General features: G+C 41.4%; 1 long non-coding RNA gene across 1 annotated transcript in view; it reads left to right on the forward strand.

Moving 5' to 3' along the window:
* LOC117771270 overlaps window positions 1–16,918 on the forward strand; it is a 144,755-nt gene that overhangs the window by 122,975 nt on the left and 4,862 nt on the right. Inside the window, exon 3 of the long non-coding RNA XR_004615561.1 lies at window positions 14,232–14,238. This is a non-coding gene — a long non-coding RNA (uncharacterized LOC117771270). The remainder of the gene's footprint in view (window positions 1–14,231; window positions 14,239–16,918) is intronic.

Below are 16,918 nucleotides of genomic sequence, written 5' to 3' on the forward strand. Positions count from 1 at the left end.
TTATCAGCAAACAAGACAGGCAGAGCAGAGCGCAGACTAAATAAAAGGGGGTTGAATGATAAAAATGTCAAGGATTATCTTCACTTTGCGGGGAGCTGTGATGTCGTATCAAAACGGATTCGGTGGGAATGATTTGGCAGGAGGAGAAGCGATGACCGGAGGGGGGAGGCGAGATACAACAAGAGAGGGTTGTGCTGTGTGTGTGTGTGCGTGTCTCCTATTTGACTATTCAAATTGTTCCTCTCTTGATTTTTTTTTTTTTCTCTGTCCAGACAATAATCTCATTATTGACGATTCACAGAAGCATTAAGCAGTCAACATAAAGTAGAAATACACGATGCCCCTTCCACTTTATGCATAACTGAGAAAAGAAAGAGACAAAAGGCCCATTGAAGGCAAGTAGGACACTTACATTCCTCTTTATTTCACTATTGACCTCACAAACTGTAACTACCGACCGTGTATCCTTGTTTTGACCTCTGATCTTGTGAATTTAAATTCTGTCAAACGTATTAGCTGTTGATAAATCAAAGCCGTTCCTGTGTTCTTCCCTCAAACAGAGGCAGCGTTTGTTCCAGGCGGCTCCATCCAGGGATCTAGCCTTCTTTTATATCCCCACCAGCACCAGTGCCGCCGCCATTTTTCTGACAGAGTGACAAACGAGGGTGTTACCTCTGGCACATCAGCCCGTGTGTAGAGTGTACGTCAAGGTATTAGGGAGCAGCGGCTCCCAGAACTGGAATTGTTAAAGGTGTTTGCGTTCCCAGTCGATTTACAGGTTCCAGGAAATAAGTCGCATGTCGGTTGAGGAGAACAGTGATCTTCAAAATAAATCGCTGTTGTTTGAAGTTGTTTGTTTTGAAGATTTGAGGTTTGTATGGGAGTTGGTTTCTGCTACACAGAAAAAACAGATGAGAAGAAAAAAAACTAATTATACGGTTACTTATACGAAACAGAATTTTCAAACTAAAACCATCTCTGTCCTCATGTGCGTTTTGGCTCTGTTTCAGTTTTCATCCCCATGCATACTAACAATGCCTGAAAACGTATATATTAATTTCCATAAACGGAGATTTTTCAGACCCTCACTTCAAACCTAGGGGTACCCAGAATGCCTTGCAAATCACCTGCAAGCCGAGAGAGAGACCCACAAATGTAGTATTTTCTCCATTAATAAGGATTAAAAAAATTAAGATAATAATTGTAATATCTTAGTTTAATAGCATTTCAATGTATTATGGTCACTTTTTAAAACAGATGCTAGCTTTAGCATGCTAGCAATCTTGTTTTGCATGATAGTCCCGTATTTTCACATAATTTCATATCGCATTAACTAAACTATATTACTACATTTTCTTGTGTCTTAACAGGATCCAAAATGTTTCCAACAATGTTAAACCCAGAGAAATCACTTATTTAATTCAAGGTAACGTTTCATTTTTAATTGCGTCATATTTCCTTTACTCGTGGCTCTGCCCGCCTCTGCTGTAGTTTCTGCGGCAAACGACATATAATGAAGAACAAACACGCTGCTAGCCAGTTAGCCAGGCAGCTGTTTATTCCTTCCACTGTTTGTATTGGTCACTCATAATGGATCTCGATTATTCAATGCTGTTTCCTGCCTAACATGAACAAAACTCAAATACGTTTCCTGATTCGGATTGAGTATATTTTCATCGACAATGATGGTGAAGACAACTCCCATGATCCCACACTGCTTTACAACGTCTTTTTTTAATTGTTTTTATTGAGAGACCCCTGGTGGCCAAGGTTATTGCACATTTAAACAGATGAGGTACGATGTCAGGATAATGAGACACCAACTCAAACTTATTACACCAAGTGAAGGTTTGACTTACTAAGTGGAAATTATGAGACACTTTGTCATAAGTTTGGCTCATGATCTAAATATTTTGACTCATCATTTTAAATTAGTGTCTAAAGCCTGACGTACTCACATACTTTTCATTATCTTGATTGACTATGACTTTATTTATCTTTATCCGCTCAACTTCATATCTTTGTTTTTTATGGGAGAAATTTACTTTTGAGTTATAACCTTCATTATTTTCTCTGGAAATAAAATCATTAGGAAAACACAATAAATTAATGGTGTGTTTATTTCGTTTTTTTCCCTTCCCTTTCTGTGATTCAGACTACACCAGTGTGATGCTACCAATAAAGGATAAGGAGCATTGAAGGGATTGTGTGATTATTGTTTTGCCACTGCTCTTTATGTGTGCGTGTCTGTGTGTGTGTTGCCTAAGGACTGTCATTTTGCTGTCACGCTGCCACTTAACATTGAACGCTACATCCCCCTCCCCTATCTGTCGATCACATTGTCACAAAGTCTGACAGGGAGGATTAGAGCCAAAGACGCAGAGATTTGTACGTGTGTGTTTGTGTGTGTGCGTGTGGGTGCTGGTGTGACAGCGGCAAAACACACTTTGTAGTCTTCACCCATGACCCACATTTTTTTTCCATTGCAGGGCCTGAAGCGAATGGGAGGGTTTCAGGTAACGTGTGCCGGTGTGTGTCAGTGTGTCACTCCAACCTTGTCATCCATGCTTGGCTGCATCCAGACTGCCTGTGGATTATTGCTGTCATCACCTGAGAGGAATGCACCTCAGTCTCATTCTGTCATGTCTGCCCGTTTTGATCTTTGAAGTGTGACAGGACGACACACACACACACACACACACACACACACACACACACACACACACACACACACACACACACAGTAGAGTCGGAAGAGCTGGACCTGTGAAAGGCTTTATTATGGATCCTTTGAGGGAAAGTGGAAGTTGTAATAAGAAGTGGAATTTGTAGGAGCATGCCCGTTTGTTTGTTGTTGAGCTGACTTCTGCCCTTTCTCGTATTCACCCCCCCCCCCCCCATCCCGAGGCAAAAGAAAGACATGAAGCAGGCCCAGACAAAAGAGGCATACACACGGAGAAGAGGGGGATGTTAAGAAATGACAGTGGAGAGAAAAACCTGTTGCCTCGCCAAGCAGAGGTGTTGCTCAAAACTGGAAAGCACGTCTTTGCCTTTTGATGTGAAGAGGATCGGACGTGGACGTTGCGTCACACCTTTCACCCACCGGAGTCAAACAAAGCACAGGCTTTCTCCCCGTTCACGCTCATCCACCGAGACATCTGGAAACGACATCTCCACTCTCCTCGGTCTCTTTGACAAGAAAACATTTTCTGCCTGGCTGGAGATCAATTGGTCGTCTGACAACAAAATATTTACCTGAAATCCTCGCGGGCCTTTCAGCGGCATTGCTTGCACTGAATCAAAGAGCAGCGATGTATGAAAAAGTCGAACCCGAAGTTGTCCACGTGTTTGCTGGATTGTTAAAACGGTGACAAAACTTTGGAGATGGATTAGGAAGAAAAAAAACCTGTACAAATCCTGAATGTTACAAACAAAAATCATCAGTGTGATTATTTTGGAACCTTGGCAGTGGAAACACGCCATTTATCTGGTGTCCTTGTCAACAAACTAACGACATTATAATTTATCAGAGGTTGTATTTGTGTCCATCTGCTGGATCTTAGTTCAACATTCATTCTCTCTTGGCATCAACCATTTCCTGAGGGAAATATATCTCTTTAGCTGCTGAACACTATGTTCCCAACATAGCTGTGTCTGTCTGCTGTTTGGTGCTGAGCAGGGACCTACAGTGAGGTTTTAGATCCTTTTCTCAGAAATCGGCTGCCCGCTACGGCCGATCACAAACCGATAAGAGCCGTCAGAGTGAACCAAATCCGTATTAAAAAAAAAAAATCCCTATAGAGCCCTGAGAGGAGTTGTATGTTTATGTGAAAATTATCTATAGGCTAATCTGTGTATTCATGAATATTAGGAGTTAGTTTGTAGAGATAAACGTTTGGTGTCAACAGATTCCTATACAAACCTCTGTGTCTCGTTGTCGCTCCACACAGACTGTGTTTTATTTTGTCATTCCTCGACAGACAAATAATCACATTCTCCATGAACGTCATGATTTATTCCTGGAGTCTCTCCCTATTTCGCTTTGTCACATTTGGCGTTCAAACTTTTCGAACTTGTCTTTTTCACAAATTGAAAATGTGCCTCACAACATGTGGATGGAATTTATTTTTACATTGTCATGTATTATTATAAAATTATAGCTGCTTTCAAGAAACCATGTCAGATGAGAAATCAGTTTCGTCCTAATCTTTCCTTCACTTTGTGTCTCTGTTTTGACTCTGCCCACCTCTTTGGCCCCTTCATGCTGGCCTGCGGTCCAAGCATCACTTCAATAAACAAGGCCCGGGGAGAGAAATGCGTTTGAATGGGTGCATCCTGCTGGCAGGATCTGAGCGGGCTGTTTATAGAGGGGCTTGTCAGCTGTTACCACTGGGATGTTGCAGCATGTGGAAACAGTGGAGAGAATCGCCCTTTGATGCCTCTCCCTCGTGGTCCTCCCTCTCTGCTCTTCTGTTCTTCTGTCTTCTCTTTGATGGAGTTCTGTGAAGTGTTCGACAGCGACGGGAGGCCAACGTATCAACACCCACACAGGAGACTGGGAGAGATGAACACACGCACGCTGTACAGTCCTGAACAAGCAACACACGCTTTGAGGCACACCTGTATTAGTCAGCCAGTTTCTCTATGTATTTTTCTTCTTGCTACAGAGGAATAAGGACCAGTCAAACCAATAATTGGCAAAGTGAAGCTCATGTGAGAGGAAACTTGACACGGTTTAAAAACACACTTTCAGAGCTTCTCTTCTAAGTGTGCTGTCACACCTGAAAGTCCAGACCATGGACTGAACCAAGGCTCATGTCTTTGTTACATTGTTCACAATTGATTAGGTTAGTTTTGGTTTCACATTGTAATTTAGGGACATTAAAGACTTTGTATGTTGTCTTGTCATCATCACCTAAGTGGGCTGAGTCTACCTGTACTTGACACTGATTGGTTTGAAGATGGGCGTGCGTCTTATGATGGCTTGTAGTAGTAGTCTTTCCATTGAAATGGAGAAAATGAAAGAAACCGGTTCACTTCATTAACGTCATTACCACTGTAATCTCACAATGATATCAGTACCAGCAACATGAACAGCGTTCAAACATATTGTCGGAGGTGAAGACTACAAGCAATCATGCGAACAGCTTCCTTTTCTTCTTCTATTAATTAATGTTGTCTCAACTTCCTGTAATTGGTCCGAAAGTCATGGATCAGTTCGTTCCAGACCGAAATCCCCTCTTCTGGTCTGTTGTTTTGGTTCAGACTTAACTGAGAAGTCAGAAGGTCTGGAATAAACTAAAGGTAGGTGTGAAAGCAATCACGCTGAGCAATCACCAATGTAATCAAACTGAAAAATGTACTTATAGTCTTGCTATCATTATTAAACTTTGGAAGTTGTTTGATCATTTTTTTGAGGAAATGCAACCACATCCCATCAGCCAGCCAACCCCCATCATTCACGGAAAAGAGACTAGAACCTATATCCAAATGTAGGAGCCATACTGTTTATAGGCCCAGAGTCACATTTGGTAATGACACCACACATGCGGTGAGCGTGCCAACATGATCATTCAGACTACCAACAGCACCATGGTTAAAAAAACATGTGGAGGCAGCACTGGTATGGGCTGGTTGCCACAGGAAGTGGTGACAGAATGATGGTGTAGTGGTTCCAGTTTGTATAAAACACAATAAGCTTGGAGGCTTATCAGACACTGCACAGTGATTATGTTGTTACCAGCCACAAGGTAAACAGTATAATGATACATTTTACATCAGAAATGATTCAAGCAGGAATGTGGGTTTTCACGTTTTTTATAGGCCAATGCCATGTTGCAAAATTAACCAGGATCAACCAGACAAAGACTAGAAAGAGAACACATCCCCCCACCAAGGTCCAACAATCTTACACGTTATTGTCTGCTTGTAATAGTAAAAATACATAAGAAAAAGATAAGCATGATAGCCTAAATAATGACAGTAAAAAAAATACACTAATTTGTCAAAATTCGACTTAAAGAAGGTAACCCAGGTCCAGACCTCTTCTCCCTGCCAATTTTAGTGGAAATTTGGTTTGGTAGTTTTTGCGTATTAGTGAAACCAGATAAACAAACAGACACAGGTGACAACATAACCTCCTTGGCAGAAGAAGTGAAAGACGGGTTCTTTTTAAAAGTAGAAAATACATATTATTAAGCGGAGATTCAGATATGCATTTTTGATTTACTTAATACCATTGACATTTAGTAATCGAGTTTATCAAATCTAAGCTCCCCATTCAATGCAACTTGCAACAGTTGCAAACAAACAGCTGTGTATCAATCAATAATCAAATCTATACATATAGGATTATGTGTGTAAGAGAAAAGACACAACCTGACCATTCCTCAGTTGAAGTGATGGATATTACATGATTGACTGGGCTGCACAACAATTACACAAAGTGCAGTGCAGAGCAATAACAGTCCTCAGTGACAAAACGCTGACGACATTAAGTGCTGCAGAGAAGGGTTTGATTGCAGTCTGACCGAACTGACCTCCACTCATAAACCCGCCATGATTTGGTAACAAGATATTAAAATTAGGGGCATTTTCATTGCCAAGCGAGAGAAAATTGTCAGGAGTGAAAGTATTTCAAAAGATGCAGTGAAGGTGATTTGAAAATGGCCAATTTGTGAAGTGCCCTCAGATGTGTGTGACAAGGAGAAGGAAGAGGAGGACACAAAGGAGAAGTGCTTCGGGCAGAAGTCAGTCCTGTTCTGTCAGCGGCGCTGTCGGGTTAACTTGACATGTGAAAGCAAACTGCTGGTGCCAATAACTCAGGTCAAACACAGAGCAGCTCAGCATGAAGCCATGTGTTCTCAGTTTGGCAAAGGTCCATAACTTCAACTCCTCTCATGAAACATTTAATTGGGCTTTGAAAGCAATAACACAGAATGTGTTTATGAAAGAGACAGCCGTGCAGTGTTTTCATCTCCTGGTAAACTTGAATGACATTATATTGTTAAGGTCAAAGCTGCATCTACATTGACATGACGTTTTGCCGTTTCAGTTCTTGCTGAATATTGTATATGCTAAAATGCAGATGTAAATACACTTACACAAACTCTACATTTATTAAATAGTTTTAGGAATATTTGCTTTAGGTAGAGATAAATGAGATCGATGACACTCTCATCTCTCCTTTGAGCTATTTATATATGAAGCTATAGCAACTTCAAAACTTATCTGCCAAATCTGCCAATGATAACCTCAAAAGAGGTCCTAGTATAGTGTTACATTTAGATCCAGGTTAGCTGTTTCCACCCTGTTTCTAGCCTATATGCAAAGCTAGCTAAATGGACAATGAAAGATGTACATCGCGTCTCCACTTCCTTTCGTATCACACATACAGGTGCTGCCATCTTGCAACTTTGACAGAATTTGGAGCCTGTTCAGAAGTGATCGTGGTGTGGAGCCGTGGTATTGTGGTCACGCTGAATTGATCAAGTCAATTGCGACTCAGTCTCAGCTGTCAATCATGATGTTTAACCTTGTTTTTATAGCATCAAATAACTAATTAAATCCAAACGAACTTGAATAATTAGCAATTGGACAAACACCACAGTGTTATAAGAACCAATATGACAGAAATCTTAGATATCTAAAATATACTCTTAGTTTGGTCCATGTCCCGTATGCTAACATGGAGCAGAAGGAGTTTATGACCTATACTGCAGCAATCAATATGATTTGGCTTTACTTTTGGTGAGCTGTAAGTTCTTCCATCTTTACATACAGTCATTGGTGCAAACATGAGAGTGGTATCAATCAAAAGCTCAACAAGAAAGCAAATGAGCCAAATAAATATTTATTTAAACTTATTCTAAAAACAGACTTTGGTCAACATTACAAATGTCTTTTAGCTGTTCATTTGGCAACCTGTTGTAAACAGAATACACGATGTGCACACAGCAATAGAAGCCTACCCTCAGGATATGACTCCTGGCTACTTTTCAAGTTTATAGTCATCATAACCCGAGTCATCTGGATTTACATGGAAAGTGAAATGGACTGCAAGAGCAAAGAAAGGTTTCTGAGCTCATGAATTCTGATTCCAACTAACTGTCTGCAAAGATTCAACAAATTCTGCCTTCACATAACATAACAGATGACGACACCGGTGCTCTGCTTTTTAGGTTTAGAAAGAGAATCACTTGCACAAATACTGATCAAACAAATCTGATCTTACGAAGCTAAAAAGTTTGTGTTTCAGAGTTGATAAAACACCTCGGGTGTGTATGTTTTTAGAAATACAGGGTAATGAACTTCAGGTATGCTCCTTGTCCACATTTGATTTATGGCACTTTGGAAATGAACTTTTCACCCGAAGAGAGAAGTGCAGTGAGGCTCAGCTGCACCCTGAGCAGCTGTCCCATCTGGCAGACGAACACAAAGCGAGCTCATGGTCTGCGTTATGGACCTGATGTCTGAAACGACTTAAATCTGAACACGTTTGACTCTTGGCACTCTCATGATCACTCAAGGACACAAATCTAAACCAGTGAGAAATCTGGAAGTTAAGAAATAATGTCGACTGACTGTTGAAAGCATGGTCATGCATGTTTTTCTCCACAGGAAATGTTGAGGATCGAGGTGCTTTACTTGAGGATTTCCACATTATGTCGCTTTATACATCCACTTCACTACATTTCAGATGTAAATAATCCACTTTTCACTCCACAACCTTTAAGTAAGTGGTGTACTTGCTTTGAAGATTAGGATCTTACACACAGAACAGGCCTTCCTCTTAATCATAATCTGCTGAAAGCTGCAGATGAAAGCTGTGAGGCTGGGTGATATCTGAAATCAATAATAAGTGTTTTTCCAATAAAAATACAAGGCATAATACGATAAATGTGTGCAAAAATTAGACATCATATTTACATGATTACAAATTCATAATCAGGGAGGCATGATTGGTGCAGTGATTTGCATTGTCGCTTCACAGGGCAGACGTTCTGGCTTTGAACCCTGGTTCGGCCAGAGAACTTTATGTGTTTGCCTGTTCCTGTTTTCCTCCAGTTACCCCAGCTTTGGTCAATTGGCGACTCTAAATTACCCATTGGTGTGAATGTGTCGTAAGTCGTTTTGCATCTATTTGTCCACCTGCGATATGCTGGCAACCTGTCCAGGGTGTACCCCACCTGTCACCCAATGTGAGCTCTGATTGCCCCCCCCCCTCTGACCCTCAAAGGATAAAGGCTCATTTATGTTGCCTTTACATATGTAAAGAGATATGTCTGTTTGAAACGATAAAGCCATCACTGGCCACATACTTACATGCTGCCTTTACGTTGGCATAGTTAGCGTTTCTGACAACAACAAACAAGTCGACAGTGTTTTTTCTTAAGAAAGAGGCAAAGCAGCTGTTTGTCCCTTTGGAGAAGTGACATTATACAGATGCCTAAAGTTTCTTAACAACAAAATGCAAAGTCCCTCCTCAAAAAGTTCTGCAATTGTTGAAATCTCTTACATGTGGTACTGTTGTTCTGTCCATTTTGTCCGTATCTGCAAGCTTTCAGAAGACAAATACATATACAAAGGAAATGAATGCAGAGTACGGACAGATGGCTTTGTACGTTTCTGTATTTGTAGCTAAAATTGAGAATAAATGAGCCTTGAGCAGTATAACTAATGTATGGATACATGTGCAACGTCATGAACTACTTTGTATCACATCACACAAAACTCTGCACAGGTAAAGGAAAATCTTCGGTTAGTAATGGGTAGTTGGTAAGTTATAATTAACATTTGCTCAGAATCATTCATTTAATTTTAAACACAAGTGACCATAAAGAGAGACAGAACAACCACAGAAAGATGAAAACGGACCATAAAGACACAAAGAGAGTTTTGTGACTCCGCCTGTCTGGGGGTCCCATGTTAGAGGGGTGGGGGGGTCACTATTACCTTTCTGTGCTCAGGAGCCCAGGTATCTTATAATCTGTCCTTAAACTCAGCAACAGTGTTTTTTCCTCTTAAATCAGTACTTTGGAGATTTCCTCTATAAAGTGTAATTTAAATTAGATTAATTTAGGCCTCGAATACTTCCTCCATCACTGAAACGACCATTAATGATCAATTTAACATGTGAGCACTGACTAAGTGAACACAGAGAGAGATCCTGAGCTTCAGATCTCATAACTTTAACCAGAGCAGACCTTGAAAAGGAAGATGAGACGGAGGGAGAGTGCTGACTAAATCATTAGCACAGCACTGTCCCGGGCAAACCCTTGAAGCATTGTGTGATGAGAGCGAAATCTCAACACCTGACAGAGAGAGAGACAGATGATTTACTTCAGATTAAAGAACAACGGGTGCATTGTTCTCTCGTCTTTCTTCCTCTTTTCTCTCACCCCGTTTATCCCCCTCTGCGAATCATTGATGCCATTCATGCCCCTGAAATGCTACGCCGTTGTGATTTTCTTCTCCTTCTTCCTCCTTTGTTTCTGCGTTCGCTTTTTTTCCCCCAACCCCAAGCGTTCCCGGGGCAGCGGAGGCTCTCCTCTCAAGATTTTCTTTCCGCTCGGATTAAGTGTGACAGATTAGCAAAAGGAGCACATGACAGGAGTTCAGATGGCAGACAAGAATAAGATCAGACATGTGATGCGATATTAAGAGGTCACAAGAGCTGACGCACAGGCACACACACACACACACACACACACATGCAGACAAACCCTTTCTTTCCACACACCGATTTTGGCGGAATGATCCACAGCCACGTTATCAAAGACACACACACACTCTCCCCTGTATGTGCTCTCATTGAGATCTTATCTCTGGTTTATCACAACAAAAAGGGAGCAGGAAAGTGCACGGACCATCAGCGGCGAGGGGCTGAAATTCAAAGTGAAGGTTTGACGTGCGCTATAACAGCTGTAATTTGATTAGACTTGGGTGACATTCTTTCACACAACTCAGAGGAGAGAGCGGCATCTGCTACTGCCAAACGCATTAACTTCTGTGAACCCCGAGACAGGAAGAGTGAAGTATTGTTTGAATCTACTCTCTTTCCATTTGGTCAAACAACAGGCATTTTAATACTTTCAAGACAACTCGAGACAGCTCGGCAGAAGATTTATAACGCTTAAGAATTGTGAACACATGTAACTGAGCAGGGTTAGATAATATTACCCAGAGGAGATAGACGAGTAACAAGAACCTTTAATAGTAAATATGCAGGGGATTTTCTGCATGCTGGGTCTTTAGCTTATTACATTCATTGTGGTAACAATGAAATACTGTCTTCAATATTCGATGAAACGATGCCCCAATTTTCTTTTTCTTTTTTGAACCGTCTTGAAGCAGGATGGAGAAAAAGAGCAAATGCAAAGCAGGGGACGGTTCCTCAGAGAAGGAATGGCCCCGGCAGCAGGGTCCAGCAGGAAATTCAATAAAAACTCTTCAAAAGGCCCGGCCCTGACATTGAAAAATAGCAAAATTATAAAATACAGCAGGGTAACGAAAGAGAGGAGTTATTGTATTTGGCACAGAGTCGGGAGGAGAGAGCCCAGGGCCGCCACGTCAAATGAGCCGTCACTGACGGAGGGAGTTAAGCCATGTGGTGATTAAATATAGGCCTCAAACCTGCTGGCTGCCAGGCAGGCAGACAGCAGACATGTTTGTGGACAGGCAGCAAAATGGACAGAAAACAAAGAGAGAGGGAGAGGAAGCCGTATTTCTGACTCCAGCACAGAACAGAGGGGTGATACCTCAACTGAGAAAGAGGGAAAAGGGAGGGAGGGAAGTGAAAAAGAGGAAGTTAGACAATATGGAATCAGGTTGTCAGGGACAAAGTCAGCCAAAGAAATGAGTGATTTCGTCAGGGATTTGTCAGGGAAAGGTTGGAAGACTTCCTGAAAACATTACTTTTTTCAAATCTTGCTACTACGGGAGCCTATTGCAACCATTTAAGAAATAATTTCTGCCGTTTTTCTGAATTAATGAGATAAACTTAGTCAAAATCTGATTGTTCAGTTTGAACTTTGGTTGTCAGAGTGAAGACTTAGTCTTGATACAATAGAAAAATCATTTCTCCGACTTTGAGAGCGCTCATGCAAATTTGTCCCCACAGTGTAGTTTGATCCAGTGTTATTTAGGTCTGGGTTTGAGACATTGGCATTGTTAGCAGTTAGTCGGCTTATCAGAGGCACCTCAGGATTTTGGCAGGAATTTGGAGCCATCATCATCACATCACAGAAAAACAGAGCAGCATACAGAGGTTTGAATCCTCCTGCAGCGGCCACATGGTTCGATTCCGACCCTGCCCTCTGCTGCATGTCATGTTCAAGCTTGCACTGTCCTGTCAATAAAGGTAAAATGCACAAAAGATATATAAAAGAAACTACAAAAATTTAAAAAATAAATGCTGCAAAACATAAAATAAGCAATTATTTTCTGCAAAAATGGAGAAATATTTGAGCTGTATTAATTGTATGCGACTGGAGAGTGTTCTATTTTCTATTTGGCAAGTTAGGTTTTCTGTTTTTGATGTTATATTACATTTTTTTGGAGCTATATTTTATTGGTTTGATTGGCTCTATGTACTGTTCTTTCTGTTTCAATTCAACATTACTGTTCTCTTTTTTTTGTAAAATGAGTCTCACAGAAGGCTTTGTGAGATTTTGCTTCCGCTTTTAAGACCTGTAAGAAAGTTTTCATTATTTATATGGTCAGTGAAAAACACAATAAAACAAAGAGTTAAAAAGTAGACCGGGACCCGTACGTCTGCCAAGGCCAATCGTGGATTCAGCATTTTCTTCCACCAGATCAGGATTATTAGCTGGATTTGTCCCAAACTGCTCAAACTCGTTGCCATACATATGTCCGATTTTTGTTTTTACATCAAGTCAATTTATTATTTCCTGAGAAACTGACGATAATACACACAGAATATGTACAAGGAGAGTTCTTTGTACAACAAATGGAAAGGATTCTTCCCTGATCCATTTCTCATTCCTCAACAAAGTTTGGCGCAAATCAGTTAAAAAGTTTTTGAAATAACCCTGCCGAAAACAAGATACGGGTGAAAACATGATCTCCCTGGGTGAGGTAATAACCACTGTATGCAAATGTGCTTTTACAAAAATCAAAGCCCGAGGAAATATGGCAGGCTTAGTAGCTTAGAATCAAAGCTTTAAATGAACTTTCACCGTATCGCATTCCACGAGAATGTCTAGTTTGCTCAATTTTATGTCAAACATTTAGTGTTTTTATTCTTTTATTTTTTAGTGTTATATAGTAAAAAAGTTTCCGTGGAGCACCATTTTAGAGGCAAAAAAATGGCTTCAGCTGATTTCAAAATGTTTAAATACAGTGTTTTGTGCTATTTCAGAGGATAAGGTCAAACCCAGTCACCGGTTGTGTTGTTGTGAAAGCATCAATGGAACAATTTTCAAACATTTCAAATCTGGCCTCCTTGGCAGCAGCGGCCGGTCACATGAGACAACAGCAGCTCCAGAATGTCACCATCAGTCGCGTCTCTTCTTTCAACTTGTCTTTCTCACCATTCCTGTCTGTCCCTCTTTTTCCTCACTGTTTTCTGTCTGGCTCACACTCACCCTGTCGAGGGGTTACAGGATACCGTGTCTCCAAACTGCACCTGACAGGGTGTCGCTCCGAGCAACGCGGCTAATGTTACAGCTCTGCTGAGGAGCCAGACGAGCTGCTTGAAAATAATGAAAGCTCACATTTGGTGTTTGACATTAAAGATGACATCTTACTTATTTTCCTTCTCCTTTCATCACTCCTCACATCTCTTGATATTGAGAGGCTGGCGGGGGTTTCGGCTGCTGGAGCCGGTCCACCGTCTCGCGCACACACACGCTAATGGCGGATGTTCGAAGAGCAGGGGTGAAGACGGCAGAACAGAAAGAGACAAGCATGCAGCGTTGTACATCAAAATCTGCTGCAACACCAGTTTGGTGTGACACTGGCAGCAGAGAGAGAGAGTGTGTGTGTGTGTCTGACAAATCTCGGAGAGTGACAGAAAGAAAAAAGAACAGAAGTGGAGAAGCCTTTTGTGCTCTGAAAGCTTATTTCATTGCGAGTTTCTCTCATCAAAGCTCTTCAAATCTATTTCATCCTCCCCGTCTCTCTGATTCCTGACTTGGAATTTTTGGTTTGATAACCTTTGAAGAGGAGCTCCGTGGTGAGGACAACAAGGAGGAACATGTCTCTGTCAGCACCGCCGTGATGTGAGAGGCATTAAGCTACCCGCCGTTTTATAGATCCCCGGAGTGTAATTAATTCAGAGTCTTCTCATCTGCTCCAATATAAAGACGGATAACTCCGACAGGGACCGTCCTGGATGGCATTGTGTCAGCCTCTCTCTGCGGCGTGTCTGGGCCACCTCGTCTGTCTGAGGTTTGCTGAACTGCGATTGTTTGACTGATTTGAGCCGGATGATCCTCGGCTGTCACACCCTGAAACGGAATCCTCGCTCAAACGTGGCCTGGGGGTGGGGGTGTGGGGGCAATTTAAGGACTGTGGCCTATCTCTTAACTCAGGGAAGGCTTCACATGATGAGTTAAGACCTCACACCTTTGCAGAAAGAAAAGCGGTGACGGGGGAGGAGGAAAAATGTCAAGAGAGGAGTGAGCCAACACAAGCACACACTGACGATGAACTGAAGAATCCTGCTGTACTGATAAAACACATGATCATGCTGTTCACGTGGTGTTCATGATTATAATCAGAAGAATTATTTCTCGATTGGGAAAATTCACGTGAATGCCATCACAACTTGGAACATCTGACGTCATCATATACACCTATCAACATCATTTTACAATCAGCTCTAGTGTTTTTTCAATGGTTATACTTTTATCATTCACAAAGTGTGTGTCCATCTCTAACAAAGCAGCTAAACACAACCTACTGTATTGGATTCAACGCTCTATACATATAAATTCTACATATTTTGTCCCTCTTCTTCTTAGTTCGGTTTATTGGCGAGTGGCAACCAACCCTAAAGGTGCATTACCGCCTTCTACTGTGTATCTTACTTGATAGCTTCTCCTTCTTCTTCATTCGGACTGGTGGCGGACAGCAACCTACTGTATTGGCGTCAACGCTGATTCCACCTCCTGCTGATGATACCCAGTGGACTATTAGCTACAGTCAGAGTTGGGGTGTGACTCTGATCATATACAATTTTCGAAATCTGAAAATCAGATATGAAATGTTCATTACAGATATAAATAACAGCATTAAATTTCACTAACTTGATTTGAATAATGGAACATGAAGTATGCTTTACAGAGTGAAGTGTCCAGCCAGCGTCACAGGGGAGCACATTAACCAGCCGACTAAAGTTTCACTGCACACATCTTACACACATTAACATTAATTATCCACAACTGATTTAATCTACCATCTGTTATTTTAACGAGAGGAAGCAGCGGTCGACGTCAGCTATAAATAACAAGCTAATGTTACCTGCAAGTTTTCATTTTTGTTCCTTAAAACTAACAAGATAGATAAAAAGTTTGATTCATCAAATCTTATTTGTATAGCCCATATTCACAAATCCCAGTTTGCCTCATAGGGCTTAATAATCTGCAACATCCCAGAGAGAGATGCATGAATGGAGAGGCGTACCAATGTTTAAAGTGAGACTATAAGAGATTTGTCAGCACTGGAGCTTAGAGTAGGTAGATGTGTCTGACACAAACAATAAAAATGGAGAATGGTCATGTGTTTAGGGTTTTTCACATCATATTGTCCATCTTCAGTTTTTTGTGACCAGTATTTTCACCAATGAGAAAACAAAACCACATGTGCGGAGGGGTTAGCAGTGATCAAACTCAACAGTTGGTGAATAACAGATTCAGCTGGCCTCCGCATTTTGGGCTGCGTCTGTATCAAACTCTAACGACGCATCAATCTAGATTAAAGCAATAGAGCTTTTGTGCTGCTCTACTTTAATCAGTTTATGCTTCTCAGGTCGGATCGCAATAAATTACAGTTTGTAAAAGCTGCGTGTTGGCCGTAAATCACTCGCTACTGCACGGGACGCTCTGACAAAAGGAGCAGTTAACACAGTTTAATACGCTTCTTTGAGACGGTCAAAGGTGGGACGAAACCCAAGAGACCTCACAGCCAGTCAGCAGGTGCTGGCTTAGTGCAAATGAAGCAGATGTGGGAGCTTTATCTTTCAACGTGTCCACACTAATGCATCTATTGGTCATGTTCTGACAACCAAAACCAACAGGAAAATTCGACAATACCTGTCAAGGGCGGACAAATGTGAAAAGTCTGTGTGGTAATGTAAGGGGATAACTTTTAGCTTGGTAACAAAATTGCATTAGAACACATTTCCAGCACTGGAAACACTAGGAAGCAGATTTCTGGCGCCTTAAACCGAAGAAAGCATCTTTGTTTTAACCAGTCACATGACGCAGTTCTTTTCAGGGACATTTTCAGCTGCAGTCTGAAAATCAACCTTCGTGAGCTGCAATCAAAAGTGTTTTAGACGTCCAATATGTAACTCCGGCAACTGGTGATCTCCCAATCAAAACAATAACAAAATACCTAGTTTGATGACCTTGTGAAGCAGCGTGGGATCATGGGAGTTGTTGCCTCCACCACCATTGCTGATGAAAATCTACGTGACGCGACTCAGGTGCAAATCCATGTTAAGGATTGAGATAATATAAGTTTTATTCACGTAACGCAGTAAACGGCAATAGATATAATCATGACCCATAATGAGTGACCAATACAAACAGTGGAAGGAAAAAACTACCAACTGGCCAACATGCTAACTGGCTAGTAGCGTGTTTTTCCTGCCTCATACATCGTTTGCCGCGGAAGTTACAGCAAAGATGGATAAAGCAGACATGACTCAATTAAGAGGTGCCCAAAATGA

Source organism: Hippoglossus hippoglossus, chromosome 12 (genome assembly GCF_009819705.1).
Source record: "Hippoglossus hippoglossus isolate fHipHip1 chromosome 12, fHipHip1.pri, whole genome shotgun sequence".
Lineage (NCBI taxonomy): Eukaryota > Metazoa > Chordata > Actinopteri > Pleuronectiformes > Pleuronectidae > Hippoglossus > Hippoglossus hippoglossus.